Source organism: Coturnix japonica, chromosome 15, assembly GCF_054131305.1.
Source record: "Coturnix japonica strain WE chromosome 15, WE-NBRP24, whole genome shotgun sequence".
Lineage (NCBI taxonomy): Eukaryota > Metazoa > Chordata > Aves > Galliformes > Phasianidae > Coturnix > Coturnix japonica.
Window position 1 is genome coordinate 13,957,637 of NC_140677.1, and position 25,883 is coordinate 13,983,519.

General features: G+C 40.6%; 1 protein-coding gene across 17 annotated transcripts in view; it reads left to right on the forward strand.

Annotated features, from left to right (window-relative positions):
* IQSEC1 (IQ motif and Sec7 domain ArfGEF 1) overlaps nt 1–25,883 on the forward strand; it is a 247,199-nt gene that overhangs the window by 142,816 nt on the left and 78,500 nt on the right. For 2 of the 17 annotated variants that reach the window (XM_085516924.1, XM_085516932.1), the window contains exon 2: nt 22,292–22,378. The exons of the other annotated variants lie outside the window; for them this stretch is intronic. The gene's annotated coding sequence lies outside the window, so the exon portion shown is untranslated. The remainder of the gene's footprint in view (nt 1–22,291; nt 22,379–25,883) is intronic. 17 annotated transcript variants of the gene reach the window in all.

A 25,883-nucleotide genomic window follows, 5' to 3' on the forward strand; every position in this document is an offset into this window, starting at 1 on the left:
CATGTAACCAGTGATAACGGGGTATATAATCAGATCTTTCATCTATGCATTTTGATTTCCTTCTAAAATGGAAACGGGAGTACCCACCTCAGGTGTTCCTCCTAGCAGCTACAGGGTTAATATCTGTAGAACTTCTCAGAGAAGGAAGATGTGTTGTTTTATGATAGCAGTAAGCAATAGTGCTGGCACCTTTTGCAGAGGTCAGATGTGAACTAAGCAGTTTATCTCTAGTTATAGGGCTTAAGCACAGACAAGAAATACTAATGCATATATTCATTTCTAAGACTAAAAAAGTGTAATACAAATTCTGAAGCCTTCCATGTTGGCTCCTGCATCTTCAGAATGTATTGGTGTTTATATTCAGTGCTGTATGGGGTTGTTTGGTGGTTTTTTTTTTTTGTCATCTTGAAATCTGCAAAATACTGCATTTGAGAAGCTGTGAGACAGAACTGAATGCTTATCATCATTAACAGTCTGTATGCTTTAATCTTCACATAGCGCATGTCTCTCATAGCCATTAGTCTTCTATTTTAATACAGTACAACTGTAATTATCCAAGTGCAAACCTTCCTTTGGGTTAAAAGATCTCTTCAGAATGACAGTGCCAACAGCTCTGCTGCGCGTAATGAATTTGTAATAAGCTCTTGATGCCAGTATAACAAATCAACATGAAGTTGGGATGAAGTTGGTGTCTTTACAATCCAGTGTTTGCAGTGTATCAATGTGTCCTTGTGCATTTGGAGCAATGAAATATATTATTTGGTTAAGTATACCTTGCGTTTCCCATTGGCTCTGGTCTATGCATAGTAATCTGGAGAGGAAATGATTGTGGTGTTAATACACCTGAGCCCAGTTGCTCTGCCTACAGCAGACTTGCTCAGGGGCTGAACTACATATAGCTTTGGTTTTGTTTGGATTGAAAAGTTTTTAATTCCATTTAAATGTTGCTTCTTTTCAACCAGGATGTGTCTGTTTACACAGCTGAATTATTTCAACCTGAGCATTAGTTCAAATGAGTGGCTGTGACGAGTTCAGGAAAGTCACAGTGAGCATTAACAGGTCCCAGATCTGTTGGTGTAGGACAAGGCCCTCATCAGTCCTGTTCACTTTTTGCTGTGAGCGCATGTTAAAATGCTGCTGTTTAATGTTTCCATGGGCTCTTTGTGCACCATCTGCAGTGCTATGGCTAAAAGCTGAAACCATACAAGCAGGGGCTGGTAGTAGATGACTTCCAGGTAATCCCTGGTGTACATTCAGTGTTACAGAACTACCAATTAATTATGCATAATTGAGCCCACTTTCACATAAAAAATTACAGGTTAGTTTGTATATGGAAGTATATAACATATGCTTGCATTAGCACTGCTTGTTTGCTTTCTCGAACAAAGAATTAAGGTTCTTTACAACTTAAAAGTGTGTTTTGTTTTTTGGAAAGGGGTCAAGTAATTGCCAAAAGTGGGTGATGGAGCAGAGTGAGATCTGAAGGCTGGCCCAGGCTGAAACTCTACTGAAGCTCTTTTTGTGGCACAGAATAATGATAAACACTGAAACCCCAGAAGTCAGAAACCTAATCCAAGGCGGCCTACAGAGAAGTTAACGGACTGTTTTATTATTTAGTTACGCGGAGCTCTGAGAGGAGCTTGTTGACGTAGAACCGTGGTTACCGAACTGGTAACATCGCTCTTCTAGATGTGAGGGGTTCGGTGATACTTAAGGTAATTCTTGCATTCTAATGCTTATGGTAGATGATGCACATTGTAAAAATGTACATGGAAACTTCTAGAGCAGGATTTCTGCTTGATGCTGATAATGCTTCCACTGTTTGTGATGTCTGCTCAGACCCACCTAGAAATTATCTTTTAGGATTTGCTTTGAAAGAATTCTGGTTCTGGTTACAGTTCACCCAGTTGTTTGATTTGTGGGCTGGTTTTTTTAATCATAATTGCAGAACTTCTGAAGCAGCCTTTCAGCTTTTCTGTTTGACTTGATCATGGAAAAAAAAGGGGAAACAAACTACATGGAAGCATTATCTACTCTTATGTTTGAAGAGGATTGTTTTCTGCTGTGTTGTAGAGCAAATTAGGTGGGAGAAAATGAAGCTCTGAGCTAATCTGGTGTTAATGAGATTTTGCATTTTCCAGAAGGAGTCAGATGACTTGTTAGTAATTGGTGAGTAGTGCTTACGAATCATGTGGGAACTATATATTGATTGTGAATTTATAGTGAAATTAATGAAAAAAGTGGTTTTAAAGGGAAAAAAAGTCTGGTCTATAAAAAACAGTAAAGTTTTTATTTCTTTTCTGATAGAAATGTATCTTAATATCCATATGTAATTTTTCATTTGCAGTAGGTGTTTTGAACATCTCTTTCCTGTTTCCATGCCATATCTGCTTATTAATCATTTTCTTTGACAATAATTATAAAAACAGCATGAATTTATGCAGTGAGCAGTGTCCCACATTCAGTCAGCTCTTAGCAGGAGACAGCTCCACTGCACAGTTAGCGTTATCTGCGTGTGCTGTCACTTCCTAGCTAAGTGCTCCACTGTGACCTTTAACAGCAGTCTGATGGTACAAAATCACCTGCAGCCTGCATGTTTTTTATATTAGAACAACAGATATTTCCAAAAATCTGAGCACGTTATAAATAGCTCTGTCAAAAAGGCAGGTGGCAAAGCCCAGCACAGGCTGATGCAAAGGGAAATATGACCTTTTTGATGCTTAGGAGCCTTCAGAATATATAGATGTACAGATTACACCTTCTTCTAAAACGACAGTTGGGTTGCAATCTCAGCCCTTTGGAACGCTGTAAACTTGTGTTTCCCACAGGCTTTGGAGGATCATGACTTTGGCTCATATTTTCTGAAGGTTTTTTCCACCTCTTGACTTTTCAGTGACTCTCTGGCTGCTCCTCCTCTCTTAGTAGCTGTCAGGGAAAATGTGTGACTGTGGTCAGTTCTTCCTCATCAAAAAAGTGTTTATTGACCACTTCTTGGTAGCCCAGTTGGGAAGACAGCTGCTGCAGTCCTGAACATATGGCAGCTGGGCAGGCTCAGAGAAAGGTGGAGAAAAAGATGCTGAGCTTCTGACACCTTCTGGAACATAAAAGGCAAGTTTCTACCTTTGCCTTAGATTCTCTCATTCAGAAATGAGTCTTGTTTTCTTTGGAACAGCTAAATAGAAATAATAGCTATTATTGATAGATATAAAAAACATCCTGTAAGAGTCAGAAAAGCATCTTCAATTCTGTTATTCCTTTTTTTTTTTTTTTTAATGTAATAAGGAAATTAAAGGTGTTATAACAAAAGTTGGAGAACCAAATTAGCAGTAACTGTGAGTTAAAGTGCACATTTTTATTTGTAGTCGTTCTGCTTAAATTCAGAGCTCACTTGCAATTTACTTAGTGTTATTGGATGTCCACAAAATGCGTGCAGACATGTATACTAGCTTTAAATACTGTATAGGCAGACATTTGTATTAGCAGATGTTTGTATAGTCTAATTGTCTTTTATGCTAAAATCAGTAAGAATTTACTATACTGCCGCATCAGTGAAATAGGGACAGATTGATCTTTTGAATAGCTTATTATCCATCTGAAATTATCTTCAGATACTTGCTAGTGACTGTGAAATAGGCACTAGCAGTGTTCCCAAGGGGTTGGTACTGGATCCAGTCTTGTTCAATATCTTTGTCAATGACCTGGATGAAGGGATAGAGTGCACCCTCAGCAAATTTACTGATGATAGAGCTGAGAGTAGTTGTTGACACAACAGAAGGCTGTGCTGCCATTCAGTGAGACCCAGGCAGGCTGGAGAGCTGGGTAGGGCAGAACCTAAAGATGTTCAGCAGGTGCAGAGTCCTACACCTGGGGAGGAATAACCAAGGAGGCCAATGGTATCCTCGGCGCATTAAAAAGAGCTTTACCAGCAAACTGAGGGAGGTGATCATGCCCCTCTACTGTGGTCTGGTGAGTCCATATCTGAAGTACCGTGTCTAGTTCTGGGCTTCTCAGTTCAAGAAAGACAGAGAAACTCTTGAGAGAGTCCAGAAGAGCACAGCAAAGATGATGAGGAACCTGGAGCATCACCTATAGGAAAGATTGTGAGACCTGGGGCTGTTCAGCCTGGAGAAGAGTAGGCTGAGAGGGGTTCTTATCAATGCTTGTAAATATCTAATGGATGACAGCCAGGCTCTTTTTCCTTGTGCCCATTGACAGAACGAGGAGCAATGGGCACAAGCTGGAATGTAGGAAATTCCATACAGACATGAGAAAAACTTCTTTTCTTTGAGGGTTACAGAGCAGTGGAGCAAGCTGCCCAGAAAGGCTGCGAAGTTTCTTCTGTAGATATTCAAAACCTACATGGGCACTTTTCTGTGTAACCTATTTCAGAGAAACTGCTTTAGTAGAGAGAACTGGGGGATCTGCAAAGGTTCATCCAACCCCTATGATTTGTGACTGTGAAAACCATACTTTTTAGCCTGTTTGGAAGAGCTTAATTCAAATATTATTGATAGGCACATAACTCTAAATATAAGTAATCTAACACAGATAGGAATATTTGAGATTTCTACCCTGCAGGGTACTTACTCTCCTGTGATTTTTCTGGACAAGTGTTCAAAGAACTGATGATAGAATTTCACTTCAGCTGTATATTTTCAAGTTAATTTAACAAACACTTGTGTAGGAATCAGGCCAGTGAGACTGAGATAAATTCCTGAATTCCTTCCAAGTGACTAGTATTAATTCTTTAAAAATAAACACATGGAGAGGAACCTGTAGTTTAAAGTCAGTGTCTTGAAAGCTTTGTCCCAGGTCGTTTATCCTCTTTCAGGTTCTGAACCCATTGCATTTTACTGCTTATTCTACCTGCTTATTTCAGTTACTTGAGCAGATTTGCTACTTGAGTTGTAGAGGCTCCTACAACTGTTCATATTTGCATCTTGTGAGACTATTACACTTAATGTTGATGTTGCAAGGGCAGGCATAGCCTTGGAGTTTCTTAGATGGGAACGAATAGTGAGAAATTATGCTGGAAGGGGTAGGAATGATAGTTTGCATGTACTTCTTGTGCCAGTGCTGTTCTTGTTCTGCTTCATCTCGTCTGATTGTTCTGACATGTTGGGTTTGGGGGTACAGCAGTTTGTTATGCTGTGTGGTGATACATAAGGAAGAGAACCTCTGACAAAAATGGGCAGCAAAAAGCAGGTCAGGGCTAATGGGTTAGTGTGATCAGTGCTTCTTATGCCATTGTTGCTTCTGGAGGAAATGTTCTGCAAACAAAGGCATAACCACACTAGCGGGCCCATTTCCTCCATTATAGTGAAACAATGACATTTCTAAAGAAAAACTGAAGTTGGCTCCTTTGAGTGCATGTGCTGTATGTGTCATTTCAAAGCAAAAATGGAAGGAGCTGTTTGTACAAAGATAGCCAAAAAGAAAATCATACTCTTGTTGAAAGATGCAAGTTCAGGAGTGGGGAAGAAATCCCTGCGTGGCTTTCTTACACTTTTAAAGAATAAAAAAGGACCATTATCACTCCTTACCTCACATACACACGTGTCCAACCTTCCTCAAGGCACTCAGCTGTGAGGTGCTGACCTGCTGCTATATATCAGTGCCTGCTCAGAAGCATTAAGCTCACTGGGGCTATTCTGTCTTTCATTTTCTAAGTGATGAGGTCGGATACATGGTCCTTGCCTCCTCCATCTTTGTGGCTAGTGATGCTGTTAATAAGAGGAGCTATTTACCTAACTCTCCATCAAATAAACAGAAAAAGTACATATATCAAAGCCCCAAGGATACCCATGGATACGTCTGGAACAGATGGGGCAGTAGTAAGAAAACAAGACTTGTGATGGTAGATTCAGCCTTTTCTGTATGTGTCTCTAATTTTTCACATGTAGCAAAGTATGAAAGATGGATTCCACTGAGTCTGAATCTACTGAGAGGGAAGGGAAGGAAACATTTTGTACAAGTAGTTAGTGTTCATTAAAAGGGAGATGACTATGTGACAGTGCTTTTAAAAATTACTGTCCCTGATCTGTGTTCGTACTTCATCACTTTCCCTTCAAAAAGCTTTTAAAACTCCTAAGCGGAGGGCGAGGATGCACTTGAGATTGTGAAATAATCATTGCAGACCTCGGTGTTTTTTCCTATGTTAATTTCAGAGCTCATATGTCAGAAAGTCAGTGCGTGGAATTACCAGTTCCCTCTGGATTTTTAAAATCTCTGCCCCCAGGGGAAACCCAGCGACCACGTGATGTCGGGTCTGAATATATTAATAGAAACAAGAAGTAACATTTAAGTCTTTTCATCAGAGAAACGTTGCATTTTTCTGATTAAGTGATGTTTTCATTTTTGCATTGTGATAGCTGGAAGTTTCTGGATATCAACCAGGCAGCCTCACTTTTAAAAGCTTAGAAATACCTGAAATCTTCCCCTTGGTGTTAAAATACTCAAACATTTGCTAAAGTAATTACTTCTGTTGAATGAATCAGTAGTGTATCTTGGGAATTTGCTGGTGATTAAGAGGTTTTTTTTCCAACCTACCTGTCACAAAGTAATTCCTAACAAAAGCTGCAGAAGGCCTAACATCATGAATCAACATGCAGATAATTGTAACTGCATTTAGCTCTTGAATGGAAGGAAGGCATTGGAAAAGCCTCAGATTGAGGCATATTGATTTTTTACAAATATTTTCCAAGTGTTTCCTCTTCTCCATGCTAGAGATCCTTCTAATTAAACAACTATGGCAACAAATGCTGTCCAGCTGAGGGTCAAGTATATAGTTCAGATCCCAGATGGTCAATATCTATATGTGACTTAGCTACCAGATGGGTTCCACTGCATTTTCTTTTATTATTCTTCTCTCACTCTGCCAATATTAAGGCAATTTGTTATACTACTATCAAATATTTATACTGTTTTATGTTGACTTCTGTGAAAAATTATCTAGGTAGGAGGAAAAGATTCCCCAGAGGATATGCGCTATTTCTTGAGAGGTATTTTGTTCAATACTCCCTTCCCATTAATTTCTAATGTCAAAGGAGTTTCTGAAGGTGCCCTAAGAAAGGGCTGGAATAAAAGGCACATGAAAGTGTCAGTAGAGAGGGAAGAAGTGTAATGGTGTTGTTTACTTTTACTTTTTCTGTGGATGGTTAAAGTCTATTTGCTGCTACAGAAATATTAATTACAAATGTAAAGTAATTGTGATGGTTGCCCCTGATGGAGAGCAGATTGGACTGTAAAGCTCACTTTCACCATCAGCTGTGTGCAAATATAGCAATATTGTGCCCACCTTTGGATTTGTTTTGGATTGTGTCACTGTAAAACAGCCTAGGTAATGCAAAAAGCACTGTGTCCATTTGTGTGTTTCCTGTATGTCAGGGATAAAAATACAGTTACTGTTGGAGGTGTGTTCCCACATAAAGTACTTCAGAAGTCATGCGCTGAACTCCACAGCAGACCTCAGAGCTAAACTCCTTAATAAGGAGGCAGAGCTCATTTTGTGCAGTGTTCCTTAGTTTCTTTAACTTAGGAGCTTTGAGCAGACTGTCTCACACATGGCAGCAAATATGTCACTCACTGAAGCCATCTTGTGCTAGAACTGTCTCTACAAACTGTCGTCTGGGCTTGTAGTGCAAAGGTGTTTCTTAGTAAAAACATCAGCTGGCCGTAAAAATAATGTGTCTGAAGACATACTAAGTCCAAAGTTGAGATTGAGAAACATTAGGCCAGAAAAATAGATAATTTATTGTCTTTTTAGGGAGTTCTTTTTCTGTGTGTATGTTAATTCTTCAGCAGTAAACCTGAGTCTGACGTGCCATTTATATATGTAAATAATACTGCTGCTGCTTTCTTCCCTCCAGGCACAGTCAGTGTACTTTGCAGACTGAGCTCTGCAGTGCTTCTGTGAATGCTGCCCATCCGATTTCACCTCCATCCAACAAGCTTTCTCTGAACAACAGCTAGCTCATGTGTTGGTTCTAATGCAACTTGTGCCATGGCCAAACAACTTGCTAAGGCTACAAGCAGAGGTGCTGCTAATCTGTTTTAATTACAGCTAACGTGTCTGATTATAAAAGCAATGTGAAAGCTGACAGGCAGTTTCAAAGAGATTTCCATGCTGGCTTCCAAACCCTTCTGTACTCATACAGTCTGCAGCTCACAAGCTTCTAAATTATTTACTCAAAATTGACTTTGAGGGAAGAATGTGGAAAAAAATAAAATCTAATCCTGAGTGTATTAAAACTCTGTACAGAAATAAAGCATGAATAAGAATTCTCATAGAAGCATTTTGATGTCTGCTGGACTGCAGAGAAAACCTAAAGAAGAGCTTTGAAATCTTGCTTTTGTTGTTTTTCTCACATTTTCTGCTGTTGTTACTCATCCATCCTTGCCTTGCTTTCTTAAAACTAAGCAGCTCCATCTATTTGGCATGTTCCTGTGGCTTGATTAGTTGTTTTTACCATGATCGGCCCTGTTAGCAGGTGAAGAGACCTATGTGCTCAGTTAATATCCTTTCCAAGTGGCTCTCATGCTGTAGTTGATCAGCTGGCTGTTCTGCAGATGATGCCTCCTGGCCTTTGGCCTTTGTTTTTAAATTTTTTTTAACTTGGCTATGAAAACAAAAGCCCAGCCATGCATGTGTTTGACTTTCTGATTGCTTGTGCTACCACTCTGGGGCAAACAGGCTGCCCAGGCAGCTGGTAGGCCCACTTCATCATTGTAATATAAGCTAAACTCTGCTCCCAGTCTGTGGTCCACATACAGCAATCTGTCCTCATGGACTGAATTAAAAGCAGTTTTAGCATACGATTAGCTGTACAATTAGACAGTGCAAGGAGCTGCGGAGAACAAAGAGTGTAGGAAGGCAGAAGGACATGCATCCTATTATTTTGTGTTCTGTGATTCAGAAAAGAACAATTGTTTTCTAAAAATTACACACGGTGAAGTGCTGTAAACCACCATCATTGCTGAGCTACAAAAGGTGCTTGACATGAGCCTCTCAGCCTGTAGCATTGCCACCCTTCTTTGGTGGCTCCTCTGTCCAGTACTGCACTGTGTCAGCTGCCTGAAGGTCTGTATGTCACAGTGCCATGGGGTAACGCTGCAGGAGAGGTTCCTTCCTTGCTTTTGTGTTCATTTGTCCTATTTAATAGAACCAGTTTTCAGCCCACGCAGCACCTAAAAAAGACTTTCTGGTAAATACACAGGCGGTGAGATGATCACTTTTTCCAGCACTTGCATGAACTTCCATAGCTTTTGTATCTGTTTTCCTCTTCAGAGTATTCCTTCTTTCTCCTTCAGTATTTCCAAGCACAGATTGAATGTCAAATAATTGTTTGGAAATTCTATCAAGGCAATATTTAAAGGTCAGGTACTGTTACAGAGTGGCACATAAGTTCCTTCTCTGCTGCAGCTACAGATGGTATAAGGATGCAGCATGTTGAAAATGTTTATCTTATTGCACATATTTCATCCAGAGGCTGTAGAATCTGTAGGATCATGTTTATGGCTTAGCAATACTGGAATAATTTGATGCTTTAAGTGCTTGCTGTGGCTACTAAATGATTTGTGACATGGTGAGTTGAGCTTTCAAAATGTTCATGTAGTCAAGTTTGCAGTGGGAACCTGGGATGCTGGTACTTTCTCAACAACCTCTGGTCTTCATTGAGTTTTGTGGGTTTTTAATTGCTTTTTGCTTTGTTTTTTAAACAATTTTAGGCTGCATTGAAGCAAAAAGTGTTTGGTTAGGCCTAAACTCATAAAGCAAAGCAATATCTTTTTAAGACTTTCTGGATTAGCTCAGGGCTTATGGATAGGGACCATATTGGAGCTTTGAGAGGGGCTGGGTTTGGGTCAGACTTGCTTCTAGCTGGCAGTGTTAGGGTGGGGGTCAGCTGTGAAAGGGAGGAAGATGATGACACATCCAAAGAGAAAATTCTTTATTTAGCATGACTATGAAGTGTGAAATGCCACAGCTCAACTTATCATTCAAATAGACAGCACTTCTACCCACAGTACAGTGTCCTACAGATCCCAGGCTACTGGAATTCTATGGTGAAAAGCATATTTCTTGCTCTCAGGAGGCCTCGGACTTGAAGATCTAGTGACACAATAATTTCAGTTCTTCAGATATGGTGTGTATGAAGTAAGTATGAGGACTGATCTGAAAGTAACGCTTCCTATTTTATAACACTGGCCCGCAGTGTCAAAGGCAGTGATGTGGCATTAGAGGTTGAACCTTCCCACCGGTATTCTGTTGTGTTTCGTTGCCATGTGACAGATGGCAGCAGAGGGGCGTTCAGACAGGATGCTGTCTGATGTAGAAGTGCATATGAAACAAACAGCTGCCATCATACGGACCGCGGGGAGCCGCGTTTGTCCGCTTCACCTGCAGGTGGTGCCATCGCCCCGCTGCCGCCATTGGCGCTGTGAATGCTATGATTAAGTTATATTATTAAGCTATGACAATGTCTGATCAAGCAGAAGTTGGTTCTGCCCGAGGGCACCACAGCACCAGAAACTGGAGCAAGTATAAATACAAGTAAGACACAGTTCTGAGTCATGAGTGGAGCAAAAGAATGCTGGTTTACAGCCATACAGACACAGAGAGGAGACGTTTTGTGTATTGAGCCCAAAAATTGCAGTGGTATTAATTAGAGTTAGTGGATTAGTCAAGTAGGGCAGAAAGAGTTAATCCGACATATTCACTGTGGTTTTGGGACCAAATTAGGAAACATTTTCACATCTTATGAAGTAATATTTTCTAGCCTGTATTTCAAGAAGATGAAGAACACCTGTCAGAGCAGCACATCTGGATTAACTGCGTCCAAAAGCTCTGAGGAGAGTTGGCCAATGAGTTCCCTCCAACGCGCAGCATTCAGTGTGGATGGGGAGAACAGGAGCCAGTCAGTGCAATATCCAGGTTTGAGAAGAAAATCATTTAACAGTTGATAACATATGTGAGTCTGCTGCTGATTTCTGATGGAATCATGAAACAGACCGTATGGAATGTAATTATGGTAGATTTCTACACCCAAGTCAGAGGTCTCCAAATCTTTAATTTGATCAGACACCCCCATCAGCACAAAATATTTGGTCAGACACTCTCAGTGTTCATTTCTCTACAAATTACCTTAAAATGGTTTTGAAGATAGAAGGTGTGTTAGAAATCACTGCGGAAATAATTGTTTATACATACATGTGTGTGTGCACAGACAGAAAGCCAGTCAATATTTATTTTTTAGTGCAGCCTTTTCACTTTTCTCCGTGCATGCTGTAAGTGAACTTTAATTTTGCTTTCTATTGACATACTTGATACTTTCTGTAAGAAGACTCATAAAATGAAGTTACAGGTCACGCAGAGTTAATTGGGAACTGAATTACTGCCATTGCCCATGTAAAGATCACCATTTGAGAGCAAAAATAGAAAGGATGCCCTAATGTTCATTTCAGTCTGGGTGGTTTTTTTTGAATAGCTTTGATTTCTATCCCTCATAGACTGCATGAGGCTGAGGGTTGGTTATCTCAAGTGATCTCTTATGGGATTTAGAAAATGTATCAGTGGCAATGGATAAGGAGTTAATGGTGTGACTCCAAACCAATTTTACCTTTACCTTGTTAACTTAAATACCTTTTCTTAAATACGTATACATCTAGTGTAGTTCTTCCTGTATTTCCAGCTTTCAATCAATTACTTGGCATGTTTAAATTTCTATTTGCTGTACATCTCTAACATTGATGTGATGTAGCTCCTTTCTATGATTTTGTTTTTTAATCAACATCCCCATCCTCTATCTAAGTTTCCAGTCTGTCTTTCCTGGTGGACACATACACTTCATGAAGTCCCATGACATAGGCAATGCATGACAGTGAGACACAATGTTTGTTATTTAATTAAAACTTTAATGGGGCACTATCTGCAATTGCCTCAAAATCCAGACATGTTACTGCTTTGTTGTTTTGATTTTCAGTCCGTTTATATGTTTGCCTTCTACAAAGCTGAAATGTACTTTCATCACTAATAGACCAGAAGTTTATTTTGTCTGAATTGTTAGGCATGGATGGAAAATATAAACAAGGCTTTGCTAGAGCTATGTTGCAGAATGGAAGAAGAGGGAGAGAACTCTTGGTTATAACAACTTTCAGAGACGCTGTCTTGCATGGTTGAAGGGTGTAGCGTTCACATGCTGTAGGCTGGGCATGTTCTGTCTCCTGTCAGTCCTACAGAGGCACCCAGGAGTAGGAGTGATATTGTACTGCTGCATCATTGCTAATATGGAGGTGGCTGACATCTGCCTGCTCTAAAGCAGGGCAGAGCTCTTGTCATCTGAACAATGTTATTTAAACACATTCAGAGTAGCATGCAGAGGTTTTAGACACTGAGCTTATACAGGAGAGTGACTGTTTTTATTGCCAGTATCTAAGTGACAGGGAATACTGCAGTTTGTTTTGCACAGTGATGATTTTACAGAGTCCATCCCCAATGGAGATGTAGGCTTAAGTGAGAGGTTGAGCAGAAACCTTCAGACTATAATCTCAACTGATTTTTCCTCATCCTGAAAAATATTTAATCTTTGGCAGAAGCTCAGTTAAAGCTCCTTGTTGAAGTCCCATCTCATGCTGAGAATCCAACCCTCTGCCCTTTTAGTGTTTGCATTTCTAAAATTGGAATTATCATTCCTACGCAGTTCAAAGACAGTGTTTTAAAGGTGAGAGTAGCATTTCCAAATGAAAGAGCTAAGTACTGCTGTGGTTTCATAGCTGAAGCTAAGAGGCTGTAAACCATCATTCCTGAAGAAACATCCTGATGAAAGAGAATAAGTAAATTTATGCTAAAATGTGCATATGTGTAGTGCAAAAAGGGAAACAATAGTATGTATGCTAAATGGATAGTTAGTTGAAGGTCTGGGAAACTTGCTGGAGCCTGGTGTCCAGCACTTCCATCCATTGACAGGAGACTGATAGATGCTCTTGCTGAAATCAAACTTATGCCTGTAAAAAGTAAGCCATAGCTAGAGATACCAGGGAGTGATTAATAAGCATTGAAAGTAGCAACAGTTATAGGAAGGAGGACTAAATGGGAGTTTCTGGACTATCAATTTTAATTCCTATTACCTCAGGCAAGAATGTTGTATGTTTTCTTCTCATAATCCAGTCATGCTCCGCAGTTTTGCTGCTCACAGAGCTAGAAAGCTTTTTATTTCTATCCTAATTCAGTTCCAACTCGTGCACACATCTTCTTGTGCCAAGAATATTTTTTCATTTCTAGCCCATATGCTCACCCCATCAGCACACACTGAAAAAACAATATGTCTGTTTTCAGGGGTTTTTTTTGTTTTGTTTTGTTTGTCAGATTTTAAAAGCCGATCTTTTGCAGTCCATGTTTGTCAGGGAAGGTTCTCTTTTCTTCAGTCATCCAAAGAGATCTTCTATGTACCCAGTGCAAAGTCTGATTTACTTTCTCTTAGATTGTATAGATTGGAAGACTAATACAGTTATTCCAGTATAGGTCTTCCCTTTGTATTGAAATGGATGTTACTGTGTAACAGACGTGGTAATTAAGTTGAAATCTGAAAGCAGCAAGAGCAGTCAGCATTCCCAAAGTGAAGCAACTTGATACAAATATCTTGCTTGAGAACTGGATGCAGTCGATGGAGTAGCTGACTGCCTGCACTGTTTGCTGTGGCTTCCAGAAAAATGGTTTCTTGCCATCCTGCCTTTTGGCAGTCTGACATGAATATACTCAGGATTTCTTTAACCTGTGGGCTTTTCCTTATATCCCTGCATCTTGGACTGATAGTTAAACTGGAAACAGAAACAAATCCATTCCCATGGCATTCAATTTTTACAGCTACTACCCAATGAAGGTACCAAAAAATGCACCTGGAAATTCACACAGTAACATTCACCAGCTCCATCTCTCTCACACATTTTTAGTACCACAGGATATATGCCAGGGAAGCAAAACAAACCCACATAATAAACCAGAGTAACAGCAGGAACTGTACATACATGTATGTAAAAACCTTGTTTCTTCACTTGAAATTCTAAGAAGTGAAGTCTTGAATAATGTTGGAAATCAATTTGACCTTTTGCTCCGAAGCATCTCCTTTTCTCTCAGATGGTGCATAGCATTAGTGCAGAACGCACACGACAACTCTCTGAGTTGATGTAGTTTCATTTGAAAGAGTTCCTGCAGATGTACACAATCCTTGTGACTTTTTTTAACAGAGAGGAACACTTAAAAGAAATGCCAGTACCAGCATTAGCAAGCAACAGCAGGGAAAACTGTGATTAGAAAATCTGCTTCTTGACTCTTCTATAGCAGAGGCAGATGTCAGAGTAATTCTATGATTGATCTTGATGACTTTGAGTACCAGAAAGTCAAACACCACTTGTGTTTTAATGGTCGCCCGTTTGTGCCTGTTATATTAGCCAAGCCTTCACATTTGGATCAAGGGTGTAGATATGAGTGACTGGACTGCAAGACCCTGTTTATGAGGGTGCTCATGGAAATAGAAGGCTGGTTCACTGTCTGTGCTGGTAAATAATATGAATGACAAAATGCCCTTCTGAATAAATTCTTAAGGAAATGAAGCACCTTTTTTAATCTGCAGATAAATCGAGCCTATGTTTTGCATTGTTATTTTGTTTTACATGCAAATGCATTTAGGTACAACCTGTGGCTGTGAAGTTTCCATAAGAGTTCATAGAGATGCTGTGTGTTTGTAGAAGTGTCATCTTTACATCTGTAAACATACATTCTGCTTCCAGAGACATGATTTAATTTGCTATGTAATCTTTGATTTCATAGATCGTGACCTTTAGCACATAATTAAATTCAAATATAATGCATAAAATAATTCCATGTAATGCAATCACTTAAAAATTAATCAAATTCCTAAATTTTGGAAGGGAGGAAGGAAGAAGAGGAGGCTACTGTTAAAATCTCATCAGTCAGAGAACATAAAGGGTTCTGGTGTAACAGGGAACACTTAAGTGATGTGGTTCGCATACCCCTTTAGGCAATTTTGGTCTTGATACAAGTGAAAGTTTTTAATTGCAATGCACTGAAACTTGCATCCTTCCCAAATAACTTATGTATCATAACCTGTACATGTAATCAAAGCTTTGAAGGTCTATTCCTGAAAGGCAAGAGAAGACAGTGAGTAGTCTGAATGTGTGGGATGGAGGAAGTAGAAGTTTAACTACTATTCAAGTACTGGTACTTGTTCTGGATTTATTTCATTCTTTCCACAGCTTTTCATTTTGATAAAATGGAAAGAGACAATCTCTTCTTTATGAAATAGAGGGATAGGAAGGGTTATTTAAAGTGAATAAAAAACAATTATACAAAGGATTGAAAGTCAAGAGATGTGAGTTCTATTTCTAGCTGTGTGGCAGGCTTATAATTGCTCTTTGGCAACAGAGGTCAGAATGTGATGCACATTTAAATGGGTTCTGCCTCCTAAAACAAGCAATTCTTGGTCCTGTTCTGTGCTGCACAAACTGTAGTGCCAGTGTATGAGGCAGAGCCATGAACCAGACTGATCCAGCCAAAGGAAAAGGAAACAAAAAGCAAAAAGGTGGTGTTGGAAAATAGGGATTTATTTCTTCAGCCAGAAGAGTTGCCTTGTGAGTGCCATTGTGATGTTCCCTGCGTGAAAGTAATTAGCTGCTTTCTGTGAATTGGTCCTTGAATACTGACTTATGATGAGCCTCATTCTTTAGCTTATCTCATTTAGTCACAGTTGACTATCAATGTATTATGTCAACCATGACTCTGTATTCACGGGATAGAGGTTCTACAGACAGTGTTCTATAACTAGGTCTTTGGATCAGTTCTTAGAAGACAAAAAATAACCTGTGCTGGAAACATTCACAAGCTGTCATTATACATGTAGACATCTTGAAAATTAAATCTAGTTTTTCTTCTTCTGTTGCTGTAGATGTGGAAGAAAGAAAGGATGAAAATGAGTGGAGGCAGGGAAAGGGAAAGAATTAACCTAATTCTCTTCAGTGAGTAGTTCTATTGGTATATTTCTCTAAGCAAGACCTAAGCATCTCATAATGTAGCCAAAATAGTAATTCCCACACTTTATTTTTTGTTTCGTTATAAAGAGGAAGATAATAACCTTCGCTCTGTTCCAGACAGAGTTACAACAGACAGATAGTTCGAATGAAAGGAAATCCCAAAGGAAGACAACAGCAGTAGAGTAACTTTAATTCTTGGGAAGCACTTGAGGTGCAGTACCTTGTAGAAATGATGATGAAAATCTTCAGAGCACCCTGGGGAGAAGAAATGAGGAGTGGGGACCAAATGAAACATGACAGAGAAGCACCCCCTGAGGAGACAGAGGGAGCAAAAGTGGGCAAAGGCAACAGTGAGAAGTGGCAGAGAAAATTCCTATGGGGTATAGTGTGAATGAGCTCTGCAGTGCAATAAAGTGAAAGACGGGAAGTTCTCCAATAGGCAAGCATTGAATGAGAACCACAAAATCCACTGTGCTCCCAGAGGTCGACAGAGTTCTTGGAACTCCCATCCTCAGGGCAGTACTGGAGTGTGGATCAGCTGGGAGAAGTGGTTTACTGATAATAAGAACTAATAAGAAAATTAGGTGTACGCAGGGTGAAAGTTAGCTATGTGCAGGGTGAGAGTAGGATGTGCAGACCTCAATTATAGGGTTGCACAAGGATCCACAGAATTTTTATCAAAAGAGGGATTTTTTTTCATTGTAAATTGCTCACCAACTTAGGAATTACTGTTGCCTGCATTTTACATTTACATGTTTGATGGTATTTATTTCTTCCTGTCTGCAGTTTTTGGGTGTGAACTAAAGTTAATAAGTTTCATGCTAGCCAGTCATACAGCCAGTTCATCATAATTTTCTCAAGTGTTTCTTATGTGCTACCAAAATGTTGTGGAGTTCAGGACTGAAGATCCTTAAAAGAAAATGGTCAAAATCTTGGAAATCGATCAAATAGAGAGGATAAATCCTGTTTTTCTTGCAAGAGTTAGCTATTTAAAACCACGGTCTACTTGCAGTAAGTTAGATGTAAGCATGTAGTTGTTGGATGCCAATTTAAGCTATGCTTCAGTGAAAATCTTATCAGATTGTTTGACGCATTTCTCTAAGTATATCTATATCTAAATCTGTATCATCGTTCAAATTACATTTTGCCTACAATTGTGATCATTTTTCTATTAATTCCAGGCAGTTTGTTTTATTTATGATTGCTCTGATCATAGAGTATGATGTCATAGAGTCAGGCTTGCCTTCACTGCTTCTTACTCTTCCCTTATTGTATACCCTGCCAGCAATTAGACTTCCAAATGGGAAATAAGGAGAATGAGGTTGCGACTGCAGTATTAAAGAAATGATCATTATGAAATAAACTCCATCAAAAGGATGAAAACTCTCTCTGTAAAGCCAGCAGTGATAATGTTACAAGTGACCATGACAGTCTCCAAATAAAAGAAGCAAATACCTTTATCCATAAATGGGCAAATCGAATTCTTTCTTTAAAAAGGGAAGATCATTCCAAGAAAAGGAGATAATGATCATTTCCATACATAAGAAATGCCCAGCATCTCCCCTACCATACACTGTAGGAAATAGTGTCTTTAAAAATTTAGTTATTGATGGTCATAAAGAGATCAATGTATAAACTTCAGTGGGCATCAGGATTACTCTGCTGTCAAACTGGTAAGGATGGGATTTTTTAGTAGTTAGAGGAATGTTGCTTGTTTGTAGTTTATTCTTAGCAAAGGAAAGGTGTGTGCAGCAATTCTCCATTTAAAACCACTTGCCACTTATTCTTGCCACTGACGGCTTTTCACCTCAGTGTCGCCACCACCACCACTTTCGTTTGGCTGCAGTAATGATCAGCAGCTTGGTCTTGGTTCAGCAACATGTCACACGCTCTGTTTGATTTCGGACACAGCGGTGCTGCAACAGTCCTTGTCTGCAGTGCAGTTTCTGCTGAGGGCTGACCTCAAACCTCAGGCAGGCAGAGCGAGGTCTTCACAGCGCAGCAGCCTCTGCAGCACCATGCAGCTGATTGCCAGGCCCCTGCAGCCTGTGTGCATCTGCCTCTGTAAGCATGGGACATAAGCTTACATGCAGCACAGCTGTGAGACAGCTCTGTTTTACTTCCCAGCAGATTCTCCTGGTTGAGGGTACTGTGCTCATTACTGTTCTCACAGAAAGCAGCAGTGAACTCATCTTATGTGATGTCCTTTTCTATCTGCGTTGTTAGTACTAAATTGCTGCCAACAGTAAAGCTGAAACAGATCTGTCTACCAGCTAATTTCAAACCTTCCATGTAGTAATTTCTTAGCACTGGACTTGGTGCAATTCTAGAGGAATTGAATTCGCACTGTATGTGATGGCACATGCAGGTTCCCTGCTTTATGGTCAGTAATCCAGAACAGAATAAATTTGATCTTAACTATCTTAAATCATAAGAGATTCTGGTGATATTATGGTGAAATGATCATTAGAATAAACTATTCTTTGAGAGCTAATTAGTTTTTCTCTTATAACTCTTAGAGGCCATAAGTGTTGCACCCAGCAGGGAGTGCTGGCACAGATCTTGCCTGCTTTCATGAGCATGCAAATGCCTTACATAGGAAAGATCTTGTGAATTTACAGAGGTGCCAAGATTTTTGCAGTTAGACTATTAAATCCATCCCACCCATGGTACGTTTTAGGCCAGACACTACAAGTGCTAAGACTTGTACCGATAAATTAGATGAGCTGAACTGGCATGCTCTGGCTTAGGAATGCCGTGAGTTGTACCAGAGAACCATGATGATATTTAGCTATGATCTGTTGTTCAAAATTAAGTTTTCCCAAGAAAACCCATGTGTTTTACTGAGTGCTGAATTGCTTGGTCTCCTTTAGCCTCTGTCTTACAGTGTGAGCCATGGCAGATTGCAGGGATGGCTGCTGGTAGTGCAGCACATATGTTTGCTTGCATGATTGCAAAATGGCATGTAGACAAAGCAGGGCTTTTGTAAGATGCGTTCTCATTGGGGAAGAACTTGGAATTGTTGCCTGAACATATATTAAAATGTGAAATAACATACAGTGTTTTGTTTATGCCCGCATGCCTGGTGAGGTGTTAAGAGGGGTTGTACATGGATTTTTTTTGGTGCCTAAACAGAACCAAGTGTCCATCTGGCACCTTTCAGAACTGGGGGTGGCAAACACACAGACAGTAAACTGCACATGAGTTGTACAAGACCAAGAGAGAAAAGAAACAATAGTATATTGAAGGTGAATTTCAGATGTAGATTGCAAACTGGTGAATGCAAATGGGTGTCTTCCTAACTTCACAGAAGTTAATAAAAGTAGGATCGCTGTTATGTTCTTGAGCTTTTTTTGCTTTGTCTTTTAGGGAGAATCATGAGAAGCCAATCTCACTGTTGGCATCCCAACCAACTTGCTTTAAATGAGGCTGAGGTCACTCGAGCTATTAGGAAATTTCAAGTAGAAAACTAGCAGGAAAATTAGATCTACCATTTTGAAATGATTGCCTCTTCCATCTTGCAAAGCAACTTCAGCAATACAGGGAAATAACACAAAGAAACTATTCCCAGAACATAAAACTTATCAGACTAGCATTTGATGGGGCCTCGTATAGTGGAAGGATGAGTGCCCTCTTGCAGCCAGCTCACCAACTGCCTCAGGCCACATTTCTTCCCAGCTCCAGCTGCTCTTGAAGCATGCAGGCAGTCTCCATGACTTTGTCATTGAGAGAGCAATATGAACTACTCTTGACAGCATGTCTTCTTAGACTGTTTTGTACTTATTCAGCATCTTTGCATTGAAAATCTCATATGTGTGTAACGGAAGAGAGAAAATTACGTCCTATTTTTCTGCAGGGAAAACTGAAGCAAGCTGTTAAGGACCACTCATGTATTTTGGAGAGGTAGCACATGCAGGCTTTGAATTTAGACATTTTGGGTTTTTTTTTCTTTCATTTATTTATTTTCTTTTTTACCTTTGCACTGGAAGGTTCCAGAGGCAGATGATACAAGGCCTGGGAGCAAGAGGCTGCCCCAGCTGCAATTTCCTCTTTTAACTATGAAGCTCTGTTTAATATTTTGGTGTGTCTTTATTTTGACCTTGAACTCTGGAAGACAGCTTTCTCTTATTTGGTTACAAGTTATATAACAGAGTTGATGAAGGACTCATATAGCATGAAAACTGACCCAGGCGACTTTCAGGCTGAGAAGGGTCCCACTGGACACAGGGTCTCCTCGTGACAACGGGTAGGGAGAGCCTGGCTGCCTTGAAGACCTTGGTTGCTGCTGAAGGAATACATGGGAGTGATGGAGAGTGTGATTGTGATGGGAGAGTAGCACAAGGTGTGCTTGTGCATTCTTGTAGCCCTTTTGTATTTCCTGTGCTATTCAGGTTATATTTTTAAGGGTTTTGTGTGGCTGTGTTTGCAGTTTGGAAACGTACTGACTACTCACAGCCATCACTGCGCAGTGAGCTCACTTGGCTGCATCAGGAATTTGCCCAAAATTGCGTGTCAGCACTCTAGGCCTTTGAACACGCTATTTCTGTCTCTTAAAAGCATCTGCCTCATGTGGCCCTGCAGAGGTGGATGGAAAGGTTGGGAGCGTGAGGGGAGGAGGGAGCCCCTGTGGCAGCAACCTATGACAGGTCAGGACGTGACAGCCTGGCTGTCAGATAGCGCACCAAGGTTCACAAAGTGTAGGTGATTAGAAGGGAAAAACCTTGCCTGCCTACCCTCAGTTGTGCTTAACTTTTGTCATATTTGCTTCTTGAAAGAACTGTCAGTCCTTTTCTGTTGGCAGACTGTTTTTGAGAGTAATAAATTGACAGTGCTGCCCCAGAAAACCAATAGACCTGACTGAAATAAAGCTATTTGATTATGGGAGAAATTTGGTAAATAAGAGAGGAATTAAAGCAGTACACAGTACTTCTTCCTTGGGGTTGGGAAAAGGGCTGGAAAAACCTGTGGGTTCCATGCTGAGTTCAGCTGAATTCACTGCAGTTCCATCCAAAGGAAACAGGAATTCTTCCTTACCTGAAGCTCCTCATCTGCACTGCTGCAGAAGTATGCAAGACTTCAAGAAAGCAGTTAAGAAATTTGTTTTTGTTTTACCTTTTCAAGGGATATGGAAGCCTCTATGCCAAAACAGAGGAAAAGATTTGGCATTTGAGTGAATAGATCCTGATCTACCCTTTTCATTAGCTGTCTTAAGATTTGCTGTTCTATAAACCACAGCAATGAGCGAGATAAGTCAATAATTTGTTCTAATTTCATAGGCTAAGTGGATGTCGTATAAATGCTGTCATTTTTATGTGTTATTTATGATTTTAGACCCTAAACTACTTGGGCTGCCCTTCACAGAGAAATACCAGCAATGCACATTTTACTTCAAGGTATATTAAAATGCCACAGTAAGAATATGCAGATAAGTGTTAAAAGTGTTAAAAGGAGATAGTTCTGCTGCAAAGGAGCGATGTGAAACCTCGTTTCCTTTGGCTAGCAGAGAAGAATGGGCAATATGCTCTTCAGTGCAAGGTGCTGAGCACAGTCTGTGTTGGTACACATGGAAGGAGCTGCAGGCATTCAGCACAGCCAGGAATATGCAAAGGTCTGGTGGAGGCCATGGGCAGAGCTCAGGATGTGCTGCAGGAGCAGTGAGGCTGGTAGATGTCCTCTCTGCTTCAGTGATGTTTAAAAAGACGGCACAGGAAAAAATAAAATGATGAAAGGAAAAAGCTGCTTTCTGCTTAGGTATTAAATGTAGGCTCATACATTTCTGTGCTTATAAATAAATGGTGCAGTTCCCAATTTTGCATTGTAGGTCAGTAATATACCCAGTTTGGGGCTAAGAAGCATACGAATTGAATATTACCTGAGAACCAGTAGCAGATTTAGAAAGTGATTTAGTTCAGGGGAAGCACACATGGCGTCATCATATTGATACAGTTCAGCATCTGCTGCCGAAGCTGCCTGCTTCATCTTGTAAGGCTGCGAGAGGCACCGGCCTTGCTGTGAGATTGCTTACGAGCCAGAATTGCTGTAGCCATGTGGTACTTCACAGGGTCCGTTCGGTCTGAAAGCTGCTGAGAGAAGCTGCCGGGTCCGGCCCATCCCACGCCGTTAGGTAAATGTGCTGATCAGCACAGCGCATCAGTCGGCTCGCAGCCCTGCGCTTCCCTGCTCCATAACGAGGCACTGACCCAGCTTTCTCCTCCTGTAGGACCCACCAGCTCTTTTTATATTATTTCAGTGCAGTCGCTGCAAAGGGAAACTGTGACAGCTCCACCTGGATGTTTGATTTTATTTATCCATGCCCCACGGAACAATGAAGTCAGAGGTAGGTGAATGATGCAGTGCAGGAAGTTGCTGCAGCAGTAGCTCTACTACAGAGATGATGATTTAATGTATCGGGCAAACGGTAGAGGAAAATATTAATGGATCCTGTTCTTGCATGTATTGGGAAGGGGGTAAGGCTTTCTAAGTGCAATGGGTGACATCTTCTAATTGAATAGCTTTCTGTTATATATGAAGTAGTGATGTACGAGGGTTTTGTTTTCCTTAACGTTGCAGAAAGACAGTCATTTTGGAGCAAAGCTATCCATTTAGCCTCCTAGAATTAACAGAATGTCGTGTTTAATTCTTATAAATGCATATCAAGTTCTCAGAAAAAAAAATCAGCCTGTTAATCATCGTAGCTGATGTACTGTGTTATGCAGATTGCGAGCATTGATTCCAGACTGTAGGTTCAGGTTTCTTATTTGCATTTAGTCAATCAAGTCTGTGCCAACCCTGCGTCCCTTCTGGTGAATTTCTGATGATTTTGTTGCTCAATGTATTTATTCTTCTCTGTGCATCTGCTTTAAAATAAATCACCAGAATGATCAGTGAACCTACAGCAGGCGTAGCAGAGCGCTTCAGGAGCCGAAATCTTTCTGTAGAATCACATGCAATCTGTGCGGTTGTTAAAAGAGTGCTTTTAATGTCAACTGTGAGTATGTTTGGGGTTTGTGTTTTTGGGGGTATTTTTTTGGTTTTAGTGTTTTTTGGTGTTTTTTTTTTTAAGCACTCCTATGCCTGTCTCATACTCAGGAACATGTGGATCCATAGGACTGATTCTTCAGATAGATCCCACACTGCATCTCAACCTGGCCTGTGTGCATGGGTGTGTTGTGGTTGTGTAACAGAGAGCTGGAACTTGTGGATGAAGGAGCTGAGAGTTTATTTTTTTCACATCTTAGAACATAACATATTTCTTAATAGATTTGTGAAACAGATTTGTTGATTACTATCAATGTCATTAGGTTAATATCTTTTCAACTAACTTTCAGTGTGATATTAGTCTTTCTTTTTTGTTGTTGTTGTTTTGGTTTGCTTTCTTGTTTGTCTTTTGAAGTAACTTACTTTAAATCGCTTTCAATTTGGTTTGACTGCGTTCTGTCAAAGCTGGTGAATGGCCAATGAACCAGAAATCTGCCAAGCCACCACAGCCAGCTCACAGGACAGGAAGCTGAAAGATTCCCATCTAATAACAAAACGTCTCCTACGTGCTGCTTGGCGAGGCATTCTAGAGATGGTCTGCCAGCGGATCTTGTCATGTCTGCATACAGTTAGAAGTAAAGTGGTGATAAAGTTCCTTGAATCATAAGCCTAGCATAGCTAGTTAAACTTAGTATTCATTGCCAGATTGCTGCTGTTGGCCATTTTTGCGAGCTTTGACTTATCACATGTGCTCATAAACTGGGGCTGAGTTTTGTATGCTATGAAGGTGCCTTGGTCATCAGGTTTGGGGGGGCTGAATGAGGCTGACATCTAAATACGGAACTTCTTTCACCCAACAGAGAGGTGTCCATACCGTTGCATCAGTGGATTAAAGGATATTTAGGGGTGAGAATGTTTGTCACTTTGAGAAGGTCACAGGCAGAGAAACTCAGCTTGGTTTCCTGTAAATATGAACTCTCCTGTTACTCCCAGGGCCTTGCTATGTGCACAGCTCTGCCAACCCAACAGGGGTGTGTGCTCTTCTCTCTATGCCATGGTGTGTTTTGGAAAGTGTTGGCCAGTGCCTGTGTTGAGCTCCTGAGCAACGCAGTGCTGATCTGAGTGCCGGTCAGTGCCCCACACCTGTGGGGCCAGCTCCAAAGGACTTCTGTTCTTTAGAAATATTTGATTAATCAAAAAAAGCAATTAAGTATTACGAAGAGTGACTTTTTCTTTTACTAAATTACTCTTTAGGTTTAAATTGTGGTACCATATTTCCTAATTCTTTTTTTTTTTTAATCAATGTTTTTTCTAAATTAAAGAAGAATAAAATATACTATTTTGCAGCTTAAAAAAATATATATAGGTCTTAAATCTATAAATGCTTCATTAGCGTAAAAGAATTTGTGCTTGTAGTTACAATTATATGGTTGGAGATCTGGAGACTTTTCTGTGTGTATTTTTGGTTTCACTGAAGTCTGGGTAGTAACGGTGGTTCATGGTGAATGTAGAAGTTTCTTACTCAGTACAGGAACTGAGGTGGGAGCCTGCGGGCCTGAAGTCCTGCTTAATGAAAACATTGTTTTTGTAGTGGGAAGAGACAAGGCAAGTCTCATATTATTGCTAGGCAAGTCATGCTCCTTATGCCAAAGGAACTCTAGTAAAAAGTGAATGGTCCCCATGCTGAACAGCAGTAAAGCAATAAAATCCCTCATTTACATATGCACCATTGCCAGGTTGAGACAGTGTTTGTGAAGGGCAAACACTGCATCAGCAACTACGGGAAGCTGGAACATTTTTCCATTACCAGTCTTAGATGTTTTTTGTGTAAATAATATCAGGTTTACTTGAACACACAGGCAGGATATTACTACAGCACCAGTGGTGTGCTGGGCTGATCAGAACCACCCGTGTTCTCTGCTGTGCTCAAGCTGCCCACAGAGGCAACAAGGTGCTGGGCAGTGCTGTGATGGAGCAGGAAGGGCCACTGGGGACTGTGTGGCAGCTGTGCCTTCTTGCCACTCTTACCTGTCAATGATGGTGCTGCCACAGCAGCATTCTGAGCAGAGACAGGTCGGAATTCATTCTGTTTACTGCAGTGTTGACCTCTCAGTATTTTGATGCTGATGCTTCCCCATTGCTTCTTTTTCAGAGTATCTGAAAGCTTCCAGAAGAAATTCATATTTTCCAGGAAATAATTGTTGTTAAGGAAATTATTGACTGCAGGCAAGTTTGTTCCTGCTCTGTGACTTTGCCCAGCCAAAGGCCCAGCATTTCTTGGAGGGGTCTCGTTCAGAAGGAGGAAGTTCATATTTGCCCAAGTGCTGAGGGCTATCAGTTCAATTACCTCCTGAAGGACAAAAAGGAGGGAGTTAGAGGGAAGAAATAAACTTTTAGGCAAGTACTTGGTTCACCTGAAAGCAACACATTTATGCCCCTTGTAGATCACATCACCGCCCGCCTCCTCAAAAGGATGGATTTACCAAAATGGAAAATCCAGTTCAGTCTATGCTCCTCATTCAGGAGTCTGGAAGAAATGGCCTGATGTATGTGAAGAGGGAGCAGTCTGCACTTTTGGGCAACGTCAGCTTCTGATAGAAAACTGAGTTCAGTTTTCTGGTGTGAGCAGCGGCAATGTGCCTAAAGGAGTGGGCGCTGGGTGCAGCCGTGCTCCTGTGGGCGTCAGCAGCTGCTCCTTGATGCAGCAGCACCTGGATGTGGTTTGGAGAAACAGGGAGGTGAGCAGCGCCCTCTCCTTTCTGTGTCATTGTTGTACCACTAGAAGTCCATCTGAGGTTGTGATGAGAACTCCTTTGCATTTAGTATCAGGCAGGACGTGCCCATACTGCAATGTAGGAAACAGC